At 46.0% G+C, this 11,849-nt stretch overlaps 52 non-coding genes across 52 annotated transcripts in view; all 52 read left to right on the top strand.

Annotated features, from left to right (window-relative positions):
* LOC148963551 (5S ribosomal RNA) overlaps nt 1-63 on the top strand; it is a 119-nt gene extending 56 nt beyond the window's left edge. Inside the window, exon 1 of the ribosomal RNA XR_016153167.1 lies at nt 1-63. This exon is cut by the window's left edge and continues 56 nt beyond it. This is a non-coding gene — a ribosomal RNA (5S ribosomal RNA).
* Nucleotides 64-236: 173 nt separating this feature from the next.
* On the top strand, nt 237-355 carry LOC148963550 (5S ribosomal RNA). The gene has a single exon (XR_016151790.1). It is a non-coding gene; the product is annotated as a 5S ribosomal RNA (ribosomal RNA).
* A 92-nt stretch (nt 356-447) lies between these two features.
* LOC148963549 (5S ribosomal RNA) lies at nt 448-566 on the top strand. The gene has a single exon (XR_016151789.1). It is a non-coding gene; the product is annotated as a 5S ribosomal RNA (ribosomal RNA).
* A 92-nt stretch (nt 567-658) lies between these two features.
* LOC148963548 (5S ribosomal RNA) lies at nt 659-777 on the top strand. Its single transcript, XR_016151788.1, has one exon. It is a non-coding gene; the product is annotated as a 5S ribosomal RNA (ribosomal RNA).
* Nucleotides 778-869: 92 nt separating this feature from the next.
* Nucleotides 870-988, top strand: LOC148963547 (5S ribosomal RNA). Its single transcript, XR_016153368.1, has one exon. It is a non-coding gene; the product is annotated as a 5S ribosomal RNA (ribosomal RNA).
* Nucleotides 989-1,159: 171 nt separating this feature from the next.
* On the top strand, nt 1,160-1,278 carry LOC148963546 (5S ribosomal RNA). The gene has a single exon (XR_016151787.1). It is a non-coding gene; the product is annotated as a 5S ribosomal RNA (ribosomal RNA).
* A 92-nt stretch (nt 1,279-1,370) lies between these two features.
* On the top strand, nt 1,371-1,489 carry LOC148963545 (5S ribosomal RNA). The gene has a single exon (XR_016151786.1). It is a non-coding gene; the product is annotated as a 5S ribosomal RNA (ribosomal RNA).
* A 92-nt stretch (nt 1,490-1,581) lies between these two features.
* LOC148963544 (5S ribosomal RNA) lies at nt 1,582-1,700 on the top strand. Its single transcript, XR_016151785.1, has one exon. It is a non-coding gene; the product is annotated as a 5S ribosomal RNA (ribosomal RNA).
* A 92-nt stretch (nt 1,701-1,792) lies between these two features.
* On the top strand, nt 1,793-1,911 carry LOC148963543 (5S ribosomal RNA). Its single transcript, XR_016151784.1, has one exon. It is a non-coding gene; the product is annotated as a 5S ribosomal RNA (ribosomal RNA).
* Nucleotides 1,912-2,003: 92 nt separating this feature from the next.
* LOC148963542 (5S ribosomal RNA) lies at nt 2,004-2,122 on the top strand. Its single transcript, XR_016151782.1, has one exon. It is a non-coding gene; the product is annotated as a 5S ribosomal RNA (ribosomal RNA).
* A 171-nt stretch (nt 2,123-2,293) lies between these two features.
* On the top strand, nt 2,294-2,412 carry LOC148963541 (5S ribosomal RNA). The gene has a single exon (XR_016151781.1). It is a non-coding gene; the product is annotated as a 5S ribosomal RNA (ribosomal RNA).
* A 92-nt stretch (nt 2,413-2,504) lies between these two features.
* On the top strand, nt 2,505-2,623 carry LOC148963540 (5S ribosomal RNA). The gene has a single exon (XR_016151780.1). It is a non-coding gene; the product is annotated as a 5S ribosomal RNA (ribosomal RNA).
* Nucleotides 2,624-2,715: 92 nt separating this feature from the next.
* On the top strand, nt 2,716-2,834 carry LOC148963539 (5S ribosomal RNA). Its single transcript, XR_016151779.1, has one exon. It is a non-coding gene; the product is annotated as a 5S ribosomal RNA (ribosomal RNA).
* Nucleotides 2,835-2,926: 92 nt separating this feature from the next.
* On the top strand, nt 2,927-3,045 carry LOC148963538 (5S ribosomal RNA). Its single transcript, XR_016151778.1, has one exon. It is a non-coding gene; the product is annotated as a 5S ribosomal RNA (ribosomal RNA).
* Nucleotides 3,046-3,213: 168 nt separating this feature from the next.
* Nucleotides 3,214-3,332, top strand: LOC148963537 (5S ribosomal RNA). The gene has a single exon (XR_016151777.1). It is a non-coding gene; the product is annotated as a 5S ribosomal RNA (ribosomal RNA).
* Nucleotides 3,333-3,424: 92 nt separating this feature from the next.
* LOC148963536 (5S ribosomal RNA) lies at nt 3,425-3,543 on the top strand. The gene has a single exon (XR_016151776.1). It is a non-coding gene; the product is annotated as a 5S ribosomal RNA (ribosomal RNA).
* A 92-nt stretch (nt 3,544-3,635) lies between these two features.
* Nucleotides 3,636-3,754, top strand: LOC148963535 (5S ribosomal RNA). The gene has a single exon (XR_016151775.1). It is a non-coding gene; the product is annotated as a 5S ribosomal RNA (ribosomal RNA).
* A 173-nt stretch (nt 3,755-3,927) lies between these two features.
* Nucleotides 3,928-4,046, top strand: LOC148963534 (5S ribosomal RNA). Its single transcript, XR_016151774.1, has one exon. It is a non-coding gene; the product is annotated as a 5S ribosomal RNA (ribosomal RNA).
* A 92-nt stretch (nt 4,047-4,138) lies between these two features.
* On the top strand, nt 4,139-4,257 carry LOC148963533 (5S ribosomal RNA). Its single transcript, XR_016151773.1, has one exon. It is a non-coding gene; the product is annotated as a 5S ribosomal RNA (ribosomal RNA).
* A 92-nt stretch (nt 4,258-4,349) lies between these two features.
* On the top strand, nt 4,350-4,468 carry LOC148963532 (5S ribosomal RNA). The gene has a single exon (XR_016153166.1). It is a non-coding gene; the product is annotated as a 5S ribosomal RNA (ribosomal RNA).
* A 92-nt stretch (nt 4,469-4,560) lies between these two features.
* On the top strand, nt 4,561-4,679 carry LOC148963531 (5S ribosomal RNA). The gene has a single exon (XR_016151771.1). It is a non-coding gene; the product is annotated as a 5S ribosomal RNA (ribosomal RNA).
* Nucleotides 4,680-4,846: 167 nt separating this feature from the next.
* LOC148963530 (5S ribosomal RNA) lies at nt 4,847-4,965 on the top strand. Its single transcript, XR_016151770.1, has one exon. It is a non-coding gene; the product is annotated as a 5S ribosomal RNA (ribosomal RNA).
* Nucleotides 4,966-5,057: 92 nt separating this feature from the next.
* On the top strand, nt 5,058-5,176 carry LOC148963529 (5S ribosomal RNA). The gene has a single exon (XR_016153419.1). It is a non-coding gene; the product is annotated as a 5S ribosomal RNA (ribosomal RNA).
* Nucleotides 5,177-5,268: 92 nt separating this feature from the next.
* On the top strand, nt 5,269-5,387 carry LOC148963528 (5S ribosomal RNA). Its single transcript, XR_016151769.1, has one exon. It is a non-coding gene; the product is annotated as a 5S ribosomal RNA (ribosomal RNA).
* A 166-nt stretch (nt 5,388-5,553) lies between these two features.
* On the top strand, nt 5,554-5,672 carry LOC148963527 (5S ribosomal RNA). The gene has a single exon (XR_016151768.1). It is a non-coding gene; the product is annotated as a 5S ribosomal RNA (ribosomal RNA).
* Nucleotides 5,673-5,764: 92 nt separating this feature from the next.
* Nucleotides 5,765-5,883, top strand: LOC148963526 (5S ribosomal RNA). The gene has a single exon (XR_016151767.1). It is a non-coding gene; the product is annotated as a 5S ribosomal RNA (ribosomal RNA).
* Nucleotides 5,884-5,975: 92 nt separating this feature from the next.
* On the top strand, nt 5,976-6,094 carry LOC148963525 (5S ribosomal RNA). The gene has a single exon (XR_016151766.1). It is a non-coding gene; the product is annotated as a 5S ribosomal RNA (ribosomal RNA).
* A 92-nt stretch (nt 6,095-6,186) lies between these two features.
* On the top strand, nt 6,187-6,305 carry LOC148963524 (5S ribosomal RNA). Its single transcript, XR_016151765.1, has one exon. It is a non-coding gene; the product is annotated as a 5S ribosomal RNA (ribosomal RNA).
* A 168-nt stretch (nt 6,306-6,473) lies between these two features.
* On the top strand, nt 6,474-6,592 carry LOC148963523 (5S ribosomal RNA). Its single transcript, XR_016151764.1, has one exon. It is a non-coding gene; the product is annotated as a 5S ribosomal RNA (ribosomal RNA).
* A 92-nt stretch (nt 6,593-6,684) lies between these two features.
* Nucleotides 6,685-6,803, top strand: LOC148963522 (5S ribosomal RNA). Its single transcript, XR_016151763.1, has one exon. It is a non-coding gene; the product is annotated as a 5S ribosomal RNA (ribosomal RNA).
* A 92-nt stretch (nt 6,804-6,895) lies between these two features.
* LOC148963521 (5S ribosomal RNA) lies at nt 6,896-7,014 on the top strand. Its single transcript, XR_016151762.1, has one exon. It is a non-coding gene; the product is annotated as a 5S ribosomal RNA (ribosomal RNA).
* A 92-nt stretch (nt 7,015-7,106) lies between these two features.
* Nucleotides 7,107-7,225, top strand: LOC148963520 (5S ribosomal RNA). The gene has a single exon (XR_016151760.1). It is a non-coding gene; the product is annotated as a 5S ribosomal RNA (ribosomal RNA).
* Nucleotides 7,226-7,317: 92 nt separating this feature from the next.
* LOC148963519 (5S ribosomal RNA) lies at nt 7,318-7,436 on the top strand. The gene has a single exon (XR_016151759.1). It is a non-coding gene; the product is annotated as a 5S ribosomal RNA (ribosomal RNA).
* A 92-nt stretch (nt 7,437-7,528) lies between these two features.
* Nucleotides 7,529-7,647, top strand: LOC148963518 (5S ribosomal RNA). The gene has a single exon (XR_016151758.1). It is a non-coding gene; the product is annotated as a 5S ribosomal RNA (ribosomal RNA).
* A 167-nt stretch (nt 7,648-7,814) lies between these two features.
* On the top strand, nt 7,815-7,933 carry LOC148963517 (5S ribosomal RNA). Its single transcript, XR_016151757.1, has one exon. It is a non-coding gene; the product is annotated as a 5S ribosomal RNA (ribosomal RNA).
* Nucleotides 7,934-8,025: 92 nt separating this feature from the next.
* LOC148963516 (5S ribosomal RNA) lies at nt 8,026-8,144 on the top strand. Its single transcript, XR_016153480.1, has one exon. It is a non-coding gene; the product is annotated as a 5S ribosomal RNA (ribosomal RNA).
* A 92-nt stretch (nt 8,145-8,236) lies between these two features.
* On the top strand, nt 8,237-8,355 carry LOC148963515 (5S ribosomal RNA). Its single transcript, XR_016151756.1, has one exon. It is a non-coding gene; the product is annotated as a 5S ribosomal RNA (ribosomal RNA).
* A 170-nt stretch (nt 8,356-8,525) lies between these two features.
* LOC148963514 (5S ribosomal RNA) lies at nt 8,526-8,644 on the top strand. The gene has a single exon (XR_016151755.1). It is a non-coding gene; the product is annotated as a 5S ribosomal RNA (ribosomal RNA).
* Nucleotides 8,645-8,736: 92 nt separating this feature from the next.
* Nucleotides 8,737-8,855, top strand: LOC148963513 (5S ribosomal RNA). Its single transcript, XR_016151754.1, has one exon. It is a non-coding gene; the product is annotated as a 5S ribosomal RNA (ribosomal RNA).
* Nucleotides 8,856-8,947: 92 nt separating this feature from the next.
* LOC148963512 (5S ribosomal RNA) lies at nt 8,948-9,066 on the top strand. The gene has a single exon (XR_016151753.1). It is a non-coding gene; the product is annotated as a 5S ribosomal RNA (ribosomal RNA).
* Nucleotides 9,067-9,233: 167 nt separating this feature from the next.
* On the top strand, nt 9,234-9,352 carry LOC148963511 (5S ribosomal RNA). Its single transcript, XR_016151752.1, has one exon. It is a non-coding gene; the product is annotated as a 5S ribosomal RNA (ribosomal RNA).
* A 92-nt stretch (nt 9,353-9,444) lies between these two features.
* On the top strand, nt 9,445-9,563 carry LOC148963510 (5S ribosomal RNA). The gene has a single exon (XR_016153417.1). It is a non-coding gene; the product is annotated as a 5S ribosomal RNA (ribosomal RNA).
* A 92-nt stretch (nt 9,564-9,655) lies between these two features.
* Nucleotides 9,656-9,774, top strand: LOC148963509 (5S ribosomal RNA). The gene has a single exon (XR_016151751.1). It is a non-coding gene; the product is annotated as a 5S ribosomal RNA (ribosomal RNA).
* A 92-nt stretch (nt 9,775-9,866) lies between these two features.
* On the top strand, nt 9,867-9,985 carry LOC148963508 (5S ribosomal RNA). Its single transcript, XR_016151749.1, has one exon. It is a non-coding gene; the product is annotated as a 5S ribosomal RNA (ribosomal RNA).
* Nucleotides 9,986-10,153: 168 nt separating this feature from the next.
* LOC148963507 (5S ribosomal RNA) lies at nt 10,154-10,272 on the top strand. The gene has a single exon (XR_016151748.1). It is a non-coding gene; the product is annotated as a 5S ribosomal RNA (ribosomal RNA).
* A 92-nt stretch (nt 10,273-10,364) lies between these two features.
* On the top strand, nt 10,365-10,483 carry LOC148963506 (5S ribosomal RNA). Its single transcript, XR_016151747.1, has one exon. It is a non-coding gene; the product is annotated as a 5S ribosomal RNA (ribosomal RNA).
* A 92-nt stretch (nt 10,484-10,575) lies between these two features.
* On the top strand, nt 10,576-10,694 carry LOC148963505 (5S ribosomal RNA). The gene has a single exon (XR_016151746.1). It is a non-coding gene; the product is annotated as a 5S ribosomal RNA (ribosomal RNA).
* A 92-nt stretch (nt 10,695-10,786) lies between these two features.
* Nucleotides 10,787-10,905, top strand: LOC148963504 (5S ribosomal RNA). Its single transcript, XR_016151745.1, has one exon. It is a non-coding gene; the product is annotated as a 5S ribosomal RNA (ribosomal RNA).
* Nucleotides 10,906-10,997: 92 nt separating this feature from the next.
* Nucleotides 10,998-11,116, top strand: LOC148963503 (5S ribosomal RNA). Its single transcript, XR_016151743.1, has one exon. It is a non-coding gene; the product is annotated as a 5S ribosomal RNA (ribosomal RNA).
* A 92-nt stretch (nt 11,117-11,208) lies between these two features.
* On the top strand, nt 11,209-11,327 carry LOC148963502 (5S ribosomal RNA). Its single transcript, XR_016151742.1, has one exon. It is a non-coding gene; the product is annotated as a 5S ribosomal RNA (ribosomal RNA).
* Nucleotides 11,328-11,494: 167 nt separating this feature from the next.
* LOC148963501 (5S ribosomal RNA) lies at nt 11,495-11,613 on the top strand. Its single transcript, XR_016151741.1, has one exon. It is a non-coding gene; the product is annotated as a 5S ribosomal RNA (ribosomal RNA).
* Nucleotides 11,614-11,705: 92 nt separating this feature from the next.
* On the top strand, nt 11,706-11,824 carry LOC148963500 (5S ribosomal RNA). The gene has a single exon (XR_016153380.1). It is a non-coding gene; the product is annotated as a 5S ribosomal RNA (ribosomal RNA).
* Nucleotides 11,825-11,849: the final 25 nt, after the last annotated feature.

Below are 11,849 nucleotides of genomic sequence, written 5' to 3'. Positions count from 1 at the left end.
CAGGGTCGGGCCTGGTTAGTACTTGGATGGGAGACCGCATGGGAATACCAGGTGCTGTAAGCTTTATTGTTTAAAAAAAAAAAAAAAAAAAAAAAGAGTCAATGAAATGGTTCAAAAATCCTAAATTGTCTTTTTTCCCCCTCAAAATGCCTGAAATCGTCTCTGAGTTTCTTCAGAAAGCCTGAAAGAGTCTCTTTTTTTTTTCTTCAAATAGCCCAATTTTGGCAGCAGATTTCGCTTACGGCCATACCACCTTGAGAACGCCCGAACTCGTCTGATCTCGGAAGCTAAGCAGGGTCGGGCCTGGTTAGTACTTGGATGGGAGACCGCCTGGGAATACCAGGTGCTGTAAGCTTTATTGTTGGATGGGAGACCTAGTAAGCTTTATATGGTTTACTACCCTAATGTTCTAACCATTCAAATAGCCCAATTTTGGCAGCAGATTTTGCTTACGGCCATACCACCTTGAGAACGCCCGAACTCGTCTGATCTCGGAAGCTAAGCAGGGTCGGGCCTGGTTAGTACTTGGATGGGAGACCGCCTGGGAATACCAGGTGCTGTAAGCTTTATTGTTGGATGGGAGACCTAGTAAGCTTTATATGGTTTACTACCCTAATGTTCTAACCATTCAAAAAGCCCAATTTTGGCAGCAGATTTTGCTTACGGCCATACCACCTTGAGAACGCCCGAACTCGTCTGATCTCGGAAGCTAAGCAGGGTCGGGCCTGGTTAGTACTTGGATGGGAGACCGCCTGGGAATACCAGGTGCTGTAAGCTTTATTGTTGGATGGGAGACCTAGTAAGCTTTATATGGTTTACTACCCTAATGTTCTAACCATTCAAAAAGCCCAATTTTGGCAGCAAATTTTGCTTACGGCCATACCACCTTGAGAACGCCCGAACTCGTCTGATCTCGAAAGCTAAGCAGGGTCGGGCCTGGTTAGTACTTGGATGGGAGACCGCCTGGGAATACCAGGTGCTGTAAGCTTTATTGTTTAAAAAAAAAAAAAAAAAAAAAAGAGTCAATGAAATTGTTCAAAAATCCTAAATTGTCTTTTTTCCCCCTCAAAATGCCTGAAATCGTCTCTGAGTTTCTTCAGAAAGCCTGAAAGAGTCTCTTTTTTTTTCTTCAAATAGCCCAATTTTGGCAGCAGATTTCGCTTACGGCCATACCACCTTGAGAACGCCCGAACTCGTCTGATCTCGGAAGCTAAGCAGGGTCGGGCCTGGTTAGTACTTGGATGGGAGACCGCCTGGGAATACCAGGTGCTGTAAGCTTTATTGTTGGATGGGAGACCTAGTAAGCTTTATATGGTTTACTACCCTAATGTTCTAACCATTCAAATAGCCCAATTTTGGCAGCAGATTTTGCTTACGGCCATACCACCTTGAGAACGCCCGAACTCGTCTGATCTCGGAAGCTAAGCAGGGTCGGGCCTGGTTAGTACTTGGATGGGAGACCGCCTGGGAATACCAGGTGCTGTAAGCTTTATTGTTGGATGGGAGACCTAGTAAGCTTTATATGGTTTACTACCCTAATGTTCTAACCATTCAAAAAGCCCAATTTTGGCAGCAGATTTTGCTTACGGCCATACCACCTTGAGAACGCCCGAACTCGTCTGATCTCGGAAGCTAAGCAGGGTCGGGCCTGGTTAGTACTTGGATGGGAGACCGCCTGGGAATACCAGGTGCTGTAAGCTTTATTGTTGGATGGGAGACCTAGTAAGCTTTATATGGTTTACTACCCTAATGTTCTAACCATTCAAATAGCCCAATTTTGGCAGCAGATTTTGCTTACGGCCATACCACCTTGAGAACGCCCGAACTCGTCTGATCTCGGAAGCTAAGCAGGGTCGGGCCTGGTTAGTACTTGGATGGGAGACCGCCTGGGAATACCAGGTGCTGTAAGCTTTATTGTTGGATGGGAGACCTAGTAAGCTTTATATGGTTTACTACCCTAATGTTCTAACCATTCAAAAAGCCCAATTTTGGCAGCAGATTTTGCTTACGGCCATACCACCTTGAGAACGCCCGAACTCGTCTGATCTCGGAAGCTAAGCAGGGTCGGGCCTGGTTAGTACTTGGATGGGAGACCGCCTGGGAATACCAGGTGCTGTAAGCTTTATTGTTTAAAAAAAAAAAAAAAAAAAAAGAGTCAATGAAATGGTTCAAAAATCCTAAATTGTCTTTTTTCCCCCTCAAAATGCCTGAAATCGTCTCTGAGTTTCTTCAGAAAGCCTGAAAGAGTCTCTTTTTTTTTTCTTCAAATAGCCCAATTTTGGCAGCAGATTTCGCTTACGGCCATACCACCTTGAGAACGCCCGAACTCGTCTGATCTCGGAAGCTAAGCAGGGTCGGGCCTGGTTAGTACTTGGATGGGAGACCGCCTGGGAATACCAGGTGCTGTAAGCTTTATTGTTGGATGGGAGACCTAGTAAGCTTTATATGGTTTACTACCCTAATGTTCTAACCATTCAAATAGCCCAATTTTGGCAGCAGATTTTGCTTACGGCCATACCACCTTGAGAACGCCCGAACTCGTCTGATCTCGGAAGCTAAGCAGGGTCGGGCCTGGTTAGTACTTGGATGGGAGACCGCCTGGGAATACCAGGTGCTGTAAGCTTTATTGTTGGATGGGAGACCTAGTAAGCTTTATATGGTTTACTACCCTAATGTTCTAACCATTCAAATAGCCCAATTTTGGCAGCAGATTTTGCTTACGGCCATACCACCTTGAGAACGCCCGAACTCGTCTGATCTCGGAAGCTAAGCAGGGTCGGGCCTGGTTAGTACTTGGATGGGAGACCGCCTGGGAATACCAGGTGCTGTAAGCTTTATTGTTGGATGGGAGACCTAGTAAGCTTTATATGGTTTACTACCCTAATGTTCTAACCATTCAAATAGCCCAATTTTGGCAGCAGATTTCGCTTACGGCCATACCACCTTGAGAACGCCCGAACTCGTCTGATCTCGGAAGCTAAGCAGGGTCGGGCCTGGTTAGTACTTGGATGGGAGACCGCCTGGGAATACCAGGTGCTGTAAGCTTTATTGTTTAAAAAAAAAAAAAAAAAAGAGTCAATGAAATGGTTCAAAAATCCTAAATTGTCTTTTTTCCCCCTCAAAATGCCTGAAATCGTCTCTGAGTTTCTTCAGAAAGCCTGAAAGAGTCTCTTTTTTTTTTCTTCAAATAGCCCAATTTTGGCAGCAGATTTCGCTTACGGCCATACCACCTTGAGAACGCCCGAACTCGTCTGATCTCGGAAGCTAAGCAGGGTCGGGCCTGGTTAGTACTTGGATGGGAGACCGCCTGGGAATACCAGGTGCTGTAAGCTTTATTGTTGGATGGGAGACCTAGTAAGCTTTATATGGTTTACTACCCTAATGTTCTAACCATTCAAATAGCCCAATTTTGGCAGCAGATTTGGCTTACGGCCATACCACCTTGAGAACGCCCGAACTCGTCTGATCTCGGAAGCTAAGCAGGGTCGGGCCTGGTTAGTACTTGGATGGGAGACCGCCTGGGAATACCAGGTGCTGTAAGCTTTATTGTTGGATGGGAGACCTAGTAAGCTTTATATGGTTTACTACCCTAATGTTCTAACCATTCAAAAAGCCCAATTTTGGCAGCAGATTTTGCTTACGGCCATACCACCTTGAGAACGCCCGAACTCGTCTGATCTCGGAAGCTAAGCAGGGTCGGGCCTGGTTAGTACTTGGATGGGAGACCGCCTGGGAATACCAGGTGCTGTAAGCTTTATTGTTTAAAAAAAAAAAAAAAAAAAAAAAGAGTCAATGAAATTGTTCAAAAATCCTAAATTGTCTTTTTTCCCCCTCAAAATGCCTGAAATCGTCTCTGAGTTTCTTCAGAAAGCCTGAAAGAGTCTCTTTTTTTTTTCTTCAAATAGCCCAATTTTGGCAGCAGATTTCGCTTACGGCCATACCACCTTGAGAACGCCCGAACTCGTCTGATCTCGGAAGCTAAGCAGGGTCGGGCCTGGTTAGTACTTGGATGGGAGACCGCCTGGGAATACCAGGTGCTGTAAGCTTTATTGTTGGATGGGAGACCTAGTAAGCTTTATATGGTTTACTACCCTAATGTTCTAACCATTCAAATAGCCCAATTTTGGCAGCAGATTTTGCTTACGGCCATACCACCTTGAGAACGCCCGAACTCGTCTGATCTCGGAAGCTAAGCAGGGTCGGGCCTGGTTAGTACTTGGATGGGAGACCGCCTGGGAATACCAGGTGCTGTAAGCTTTATTGTTGGATGGGAGACCTAGTAAGCTTTATATGGTTTACTACCCTAATGTTCTAACCATTCAAATAGCCCAATTTTGGCAGCAGATTTTGCTTACGGCCATACCACCTTGAGAACGCCCGAACTCGTCTGATCTCGGAAGCTAAGCAGGGTCGGGCCTGGTTAGTACTTGGATGGGAGACCGCCTGGGAACACCAGGTGCTGTAAGCTTTATTGTTGGATGGGAGACCTAGTAAGCTTTATATGGTTTACTACCCTAATGTTCTAACCATTCAAATAGCCCAATTTTGGCAGCAGATTTTGCTTACGGCCATACCACCTTGAGAACGCCCGAACTCGTCTGATCTCGGAAGCTAAGCAGGGTCGGGCCTGGTTAGTACTTGGATGGGAGACCGCCTGGGAATACCAGGTGCTGTAAGCTTTATTGTTTAAAAAAAAAAAAAAAAAGAGTCAATGAAATGGTTCAAAAATCCTAAATTGTCTTTTTTCCCCCTCAAAATGCCTGAAATCGTCTCTGAGTTTCTTCAGAAAGCCTGAAAGAGTCTCTTTTTTTTTTCTTCAAATAGCCCAATTTTGGCAGCAGATTTCGCTTACGGCCATACCACCTTGAGAACGCCCGAACTCGTCTGATCTCGGAAGCTAAGCAGGGTCGGGCCTGGTTAGTACTTGGATGGGAGACCGCCTGGGAATACCAGGTGCTGTAAGCTTTATTGTTGGATGGGAGACCTAGTAAGCTTTATATGGTTTACTACCCTAATGTTCTAACCATTCAAATAGCCCAATTTTGGCAGCAGATTTTGCTTACGGCCATACCACCTTGAGAACGCCCGAACTCGTCTGATCTCGGAAGCTAAGCAGGGTCGGGCCTGGTTAGTACTTGGATGGGAGACCGCCTGGGAATACCAGGTCCTGTAAGCTTTATTGTTGGATGGGAGACCTAGTAAGCTTTATATGGTTTACTACCCTAATGTTCTAACCATTCAAATAGCCCAATTTTGGCAGCAGATTTTGCTTACGGCCATACCACCTTGAGAACGCCCGAACTCGTCTGATCTCGGAAGCTAAGCAGGGTCGGGCCTGGTTAGTACTTGGATGGGAGACCGCCTGGGAATACCAGGTGCTGTAAGCTTTATTGTTTAAAAAAAAAAAAAAAAGAGTCAATGAAATGGTTCAAAAATCCTAAATTGTCTTTTTTCCCCCTCAAAATGCCTGAAATCGTCTCTGAGTTTCTTCAGAAAGCCTGAAAGAGTCTCTTTTTTTTTTCTTCAAATAGCCCAATTTTGGCAGCAGATTTCGCTTACGGCCATACCACCTTGAGAACGCCCGAACTCGTCTGATCTCGGAAGCTAAGCAGGGTCGGGCCTGGTTAGTACTTGGATGGGAGACCGCCTGGGAATACCAGGTGCTGTAAGCTTTATTGTTGGATGGGAGACCTAGTAAGCTTTATATGGTTTACTACCCTAATGTTCTAACCATTCAAATAGCCCAATTTTGGCAGCAGATTTTGCTTACGGCCATACCACCTTGAGAACGCCCGAACTCGTCTGATCTCGGAAGCTAAGCAGGGTCGGGCCTGGTTAGTACTTGGATGGGAGACCGCCTGGGAATACCAGGTGCTGTAAGCTTTATTGTTGGATGGGAGACCTAGTAAGCTTTATATGGTTTACTACCCTAATGTTCTAACCATTCAAAAAGCCCAATTTTGGCAGCAGATTTTGCTTACGGCCATACCACCTTGAGAACGCCCGAACTCGTCTGATCTCGGAAGCTAAGCAGGGTCGGGCCTGGTTAGTACTTGGATGGGAGACCGCCTGGGAATACCAGGTGCTGTAAGCTTTATTGTTGGATGGGAGACCTAGTAAGCTTTATATGGTTTACTACCCTAATGTTCTAACCATTCAAATAGCCCAATTTTGGCAGCAGATTTTGCTTACGGCCATACCACCTTGAGAACGCCCGAACTCGTCTGATCTCGGAAGCTAAGCAGGGTCGGGCCTGGTTAGTACTTGGATGGGAGACCGCCTGGGAATACCAGGTGCTGTAAGCTTTATTGTTTAAAAAAAAAAAAAAAAAAGAGTCAATGAAATGGTTCAAAAATCCTAAATTGTCTTTTTTCCCCCTCAAAATGCCTGAAATCGTCTCTGAGTTTCTTCAGAAAGCCTGAAAGAGTCTCTTTTTTTTTTCTTCAAATAGCCCAATTTTGGCAGCAGATTTCGCTTACGGCCATACCACCTTGAGAACGCCCGAACTCGTCTGATCTCGGAAGCTAAGCAGGGTCGGGCCTGGTTAGTACTTGGATGGGAGACCGCCTGGGAATACCAGGTGCTGTAAGCTTTATTGTTGGATGGGAGACCTAGTAAGCTTTATATGGTTTACTACCCTAATGTTCTAACCATTCAAATAGCCCAATTTTGGCAGCAGATTTCGCTTACGGCCATACCACCTTGAGAACGCCCGAACTCGTCTGATCTCGGAAGCTAAGCAGGGTCGGGCCTGGTTAGTACTTGGATGGGAGACCGCCTGGGAATACCAGGTGCTGTAAGCTTTATTGTTGGATGGGAGACCTGGTAAGCTTTATATGGTTTACTACCCTAATGTTCTAACCATTCAAATAGCCCAATTTTGGCAGCAGATTTTGCTTACGGCCATACCACCTTGAGAACGCCCGAACTCGTCTGATCTCGGAAGCTAAGCAGGGTCGGGCCTGGTTAGTACTTGGATGGGAGACCGCCTGGGAATACCAGGTGCTGTAAGCTTTATTGTTGGATGGGAGACCTAGTAAGCTTTATATGGTTTACTACCCTAATGTTCTAACCATTCAAATAGCCCAATTTTGGCAGCAGATTTTGCTTACGGCCATACCACCTTGAGAACGCCCGAACTCGTCTGATCTCGGAAGCTAAGCAGGGTCGGGCCTGGTTAGTACTTGGATGGGAGACCGCCTGGGAATACCAGGTGCTGTAAGCTTTATTGTTGGATGGGAGACCTAGTAAGCTTTATATGGTTTACTACCCTAATGTTCTAACCATTCAAATAGCCCAATTTTGGCAGCAGATTTTGCTTACGGCCATACCACCTTGAGAACGCCCGAACTCGTCTGATCTCGGAAGCTAAGCAGGGTCGGGCCTGGTTAGTACTTGGATGGGAGACCGCCTGGGAATACCAGGTGCTGTAAGCTTTATTGTTGGATGGGAGACCTAGTAAGCTTTATATGGTTTACTACCCTAATGTTCTAACCATTCAAATAGCCCAATTTTGGCAGCAGATTTTGCTTACGGCCATACCACCTTGAGAACGCCCGAACTCGTCTGATCTCGGAAGCTAAGCAGGGTCGGGCCTGGTTAGTACTTGGATGGGAGACCGCCTGGGAATACCAGGTGCTGTAAGCTTTATTGTTTAAAAAAAAAAAAAAAAAGAGTCAATGAAATGGTTCAAAAATCCTAAATTGTCTTTTTTCCCCCTCAAAATGCCTGAAATCGTCTCTGAGTTTCTTCAGAAAGCCTGAAAGAGTCTCTTTTTTTTTTCTTCAAATAGCCCAATTTTGGCAGCAGATTTCGCTTACGGCCATACCACCTTGAGAACGCCCGAACTCGTCTGATCTCGGAAGCTAAGCAGGGTCGGGCCTGGTTAGTACTTGGATGGGAGACCGCCTGGGAATACCAGGTGCTGTAAGCTTTATTGTTGGATGGGAGACCTAGTAAGCTTTATATGGTTTACTACCCTAATGTTCTAACCATTCAAATAGCCCAATTTTGGCAGCAGATTTGGCTTACGGCCATACCGCCTTGAGAACGCCCGAACTCGTCTGATCTCGGAAGCTAAGCAGGGTCGGGCCTGGTTAGTACTTGGATGGGAGACCGCCTGGGAATACCAGGTGCTGTAAGCTTTATTGTTGGATGGGAGACCTAGTAAGCTTTATATGGTTTACTACCCTAATGTTCTAACCATTCAAAAAGCCCAATTTTGGCAGCAGATTTTGCTTACGGCCATACCACCTTGAGAACGCCCGAACTCGTCTGATCTCGGAAGCTAAGCAGGGTCGGGCCTGGTTAGTACTTGGATGGGAGACCGCCTGGGAATACCAGGTGCTGTAAGCTTTATTGTTTAAAAAAAAAAAAAAAAAAAAAGAGTCAATGAAATTGTTCAAAAATCCTAAATTGTCTTTTTTCCCCCTCAAAATGCCTGAAATCGTCTCTGAGTTTCTTCAGAAAGCCTGAAAGAGTCTCTTTTTTTTTCTTCAAATAGCCCAATTTTGGCAGCAGATTTCGCTTACGGCCATACCACCTTGAGAACGCCCGAACTCGTCTGATCTCGGAAGCTAAGCAGGGTCGGGCCTGGTTAGTACTTGGATGGGAGACCGCCTGGGAATACCAGGTGCTGTAAGCTTTATTGTTGGATGGGAGACCTAGTAAGCTTTATATGGTTTACTACCCTAATGTTCTAACCATTCAAATAGCCCAATTTTGGCAGCAGATTTTGCTTACGGCCATACCACCTTGAGAACGCCCGAACTCGTCTGATCTCGGAAGCTAAGCAGGGTCGGGCCTGGTTAGTACTTGGATGGGAGACCGCCTGGGAATACCAGGTGCTGTAAGCTTTATTGTTGGATGGGAGACCTAGTAAGCTTTATATGGTTTACTACCCTAATGTTCTAACCATTCAAATAGCCCAATTTTGGCAGCAGATTTTGCTTACGGCCATACCACCTTGAGAACGCCCGAACTCGTCTGATCTCGGAAGCTAAGCAGGGTCGGGCCTGGTTAGTACTTGGATGGGAGACCGCCTGGGAATACCAGGTGCTGTAAGCTTTATTGTTTAAAAAAAAAAAAAAAAAGAGTCAATGAAATGGTTCAAAAATCCTAAATTGTCTTTTTTCCCCCTCAAAATGCCTGAAATCGTCTCTGAGTTTCTTCAGAAAGCCTGAAAGAGTCTCTTTTTTTTTTCTTCAAATAGCCCAATTTTGGCAGCAGATTTCGCTTACGGCCATACCACCTTGAGAACGCCCGAACTCGTCTGATCTCGGAAGCTAAGCAGGGTCGGGCCTGGTTAGTACTTGGATGGGAGACCGCCTGGGAATACCAGGTGCTGTAAGCTTTATTGTTGGATGGGAGACCTAGTAAGCTTTATATGGTTTACTACCCTAATGTTCTAACCATTCAAATAGCCCAATTTTGGCAGCAGATTTTGCTTACGGCCATACCACCTTGAGAACGCCCGAACTCGTCTGATCTCGGAAGCTAAGCAGGGTCGGGCCTGGTTAGTACTTGGATGGGAGACCGCCTGGGAATACCAGGTCCTGTAAGCTTTATTGTTGGATGGGAGACCTAGTAAGCTTTATATGGTTTACTACCCTAATGTTCTAACCATTCAAATAGCCCAATTTTGGCAGCAGATTTTGCTTACGGCCATACCACCTTGAGAACGCCCGAACTCGTCTGATCTCGGAAGCTAAGCAGGGTCGGGCCTGGTTAGTACTTGGATGGGAGACCGCCTGGGAATACCAGGTGCTGTAAGCTTTATTGTTGGATGGGAGACCTAGTAAGCTTTATATGGTTTACTACCCTAATGTTCTAACCATTCAAATAGCCCAATTTTGGCAGCAGATTTTGCTTACGGCCATACCACCTTGAGAACGCCCGAACTCGTCTGATCTCGGAAGCTAAGCAGGGTCGGGCCTGGTTAGTACTTGGATGGGAGACCGCCTGGGAATACCAGGTGCTGTAAGCTTTATTGTTTAAAAAAAAAAAAAAAAAAGAGTCAATGAAATGGTTCAAAAATCCTAAATTGTCTTTTTTCCCCCTCAAAATGCCTGAAATCGTCTCTGAGTTTCTTCAGAAAGCCTGAAAGAGTCTCTTTTTTTTTTCTTCAAATAGCCCAATTTTGGCAGCAGATTTCGCTTACGGCCATACCACCTTGAGAACGCCCGAACTCGTCTGATCTCGGAAGCTAAGCAGGGTCGGGCCTGGTTAGTACTTGGATGGGAGACCGCCTGGGAATACCAGGTGCTGTAAGCTTTATTGTTGGATGGGAGACCTAGTAAGCTTTATATGGTTTACTACCCTAATGTTCTAACCATTCAAATAGCCCAATTTTGGCAGCAGATTTTGCTTACGGCCATACCACCTTGAGAACGCCCGAACTCGTCTGATCTCGGAAGCTAAGCAGGGTCGGGCCTGGTTAGTACTTGGATGGGAGACCGCCTGGGAATACCAGGTGCTGTAAGCTTTATTGTTGGATGGGAGACCTAGTAAGCTTTATATGGTTTACTACCCTAATGTTCTAACCATTCAAAAAGCCCAATTTTGGCAGCAGATTTTGCTTACGGCCATACCACCTTGAGAACGCCCGAACTCGTCTGATCTCGGAAGCTAAGCAGGGTCGGGCCTGGTTAGTACTTGGATGGGAGACCGCCTGGGAATACCAGGTGCTGTAAGCTTTATTGTTGGATGGGAGACCTAGTAAGCTTTATATGGTTTACTACCCTAATGTTCTAACCATTCAAATAGCCCAATTTTGGCAGCAGATTTTGCTTACGGCCATACCACCTTGAGAACGCCCGAACTCGTCTGATCTCGGAAGCTAAGCAGGGTCGGGCCTGGTTAGTACTTGGATGGGAGACCGCCTGGGAATACCAGGTGCTGTAAGCTTTATTGTTGGATGGGAGACCTAGTAAGCTTTATATGGTTTACTACCCTAATGTTCTAACCATTCAAATAGCCCAATTTTGGCAGCAGATTTTGCTTACGGCCATACCACCTTGAGAACGCCCGAACTCGTCTGATCTCGGAAGCTAAGCAGGGTCGGGCCTGGTTAGTACTTGGATGGGAGACCGCCTGGGAATACCAGGTGCTGTAAGCTTTATTGTTGGATGGGAGACCTAGTAAGCTTTATATGGTTTACTACCCTAATGTTCTAACCATTCAAATAGCCCAATTTTGGCAGCAGATTTTGCTTACGGCCATACCACCTTGAGAACGCCCGAACTCGTCTGATCTCGGAAGCTAAGCAGGGTCGGGCCTGGTTAGTACTTGGATGGGAGACCGCCTGGGAATACCAGGTGCTGTAAGCTTTATTGTTTAAAAAAAAAAAAAAAAAGAGTCAATGAAATGGTTCAAAAATCCTAAATTGTCTTTTTTCCCCCTCAAAATGCCTGAAATCGTCTCTGAGTTTCTTCAGAAAGCCTGAAAGAGTCTCTTTTTTTTTTCTTCAAATAGCCCAATTTTGGCAGCAGATTTCGCTTACGGCCATACCACCTTGAGAACGCCCGAACTCGTCTGATCTCGGAAGCTAAGCAGGGTCGGGCCTGGTTAGTACTTGGATGGGAGACCGCCTGGGAATACCAGGTGCTGTAAGCTTTATTGTTGGATGGGAGACCTAGTAAGCTTTATATGGTTTACTACCCTAATGTTCTAACCATTCAAATAGCCCAATTTTGGCAGCAGATTTTGCTTACGGCCATACCACCTTGAGAACGCCCGAACTCGTCTGATCTCGGAAGCTAAGCAGTGTCGGGCCTGGTTAGTACTTGGATGGGAGACCGCCTGGGAATACCAGGTGCTGTAAGCTTTATTGTTGGATGGGAGACCTAGTA

The sequence above is a fragment of the Pimephales promelas genome, assembly GCF_988280905.1.
Source record: "Pimephales promelas chromosome 3 unlocalized genomic scaffold, fPimPro1.hap1.1 SUPER_3_unloc_1, whole genome shotgun sequence".
NCBI classification, from domain to species: Eukaryota; Metazoa; Chordata; class Actinopteri; order Cypriniformes; family Leuciscidae; genus Pimephales; species Pimephales promelas.
The sequence above is the reverse complement of the archived record's forward strand: the minus strand, read 5'-3'. Positions and strand labels throughout refer to the sequence as shown.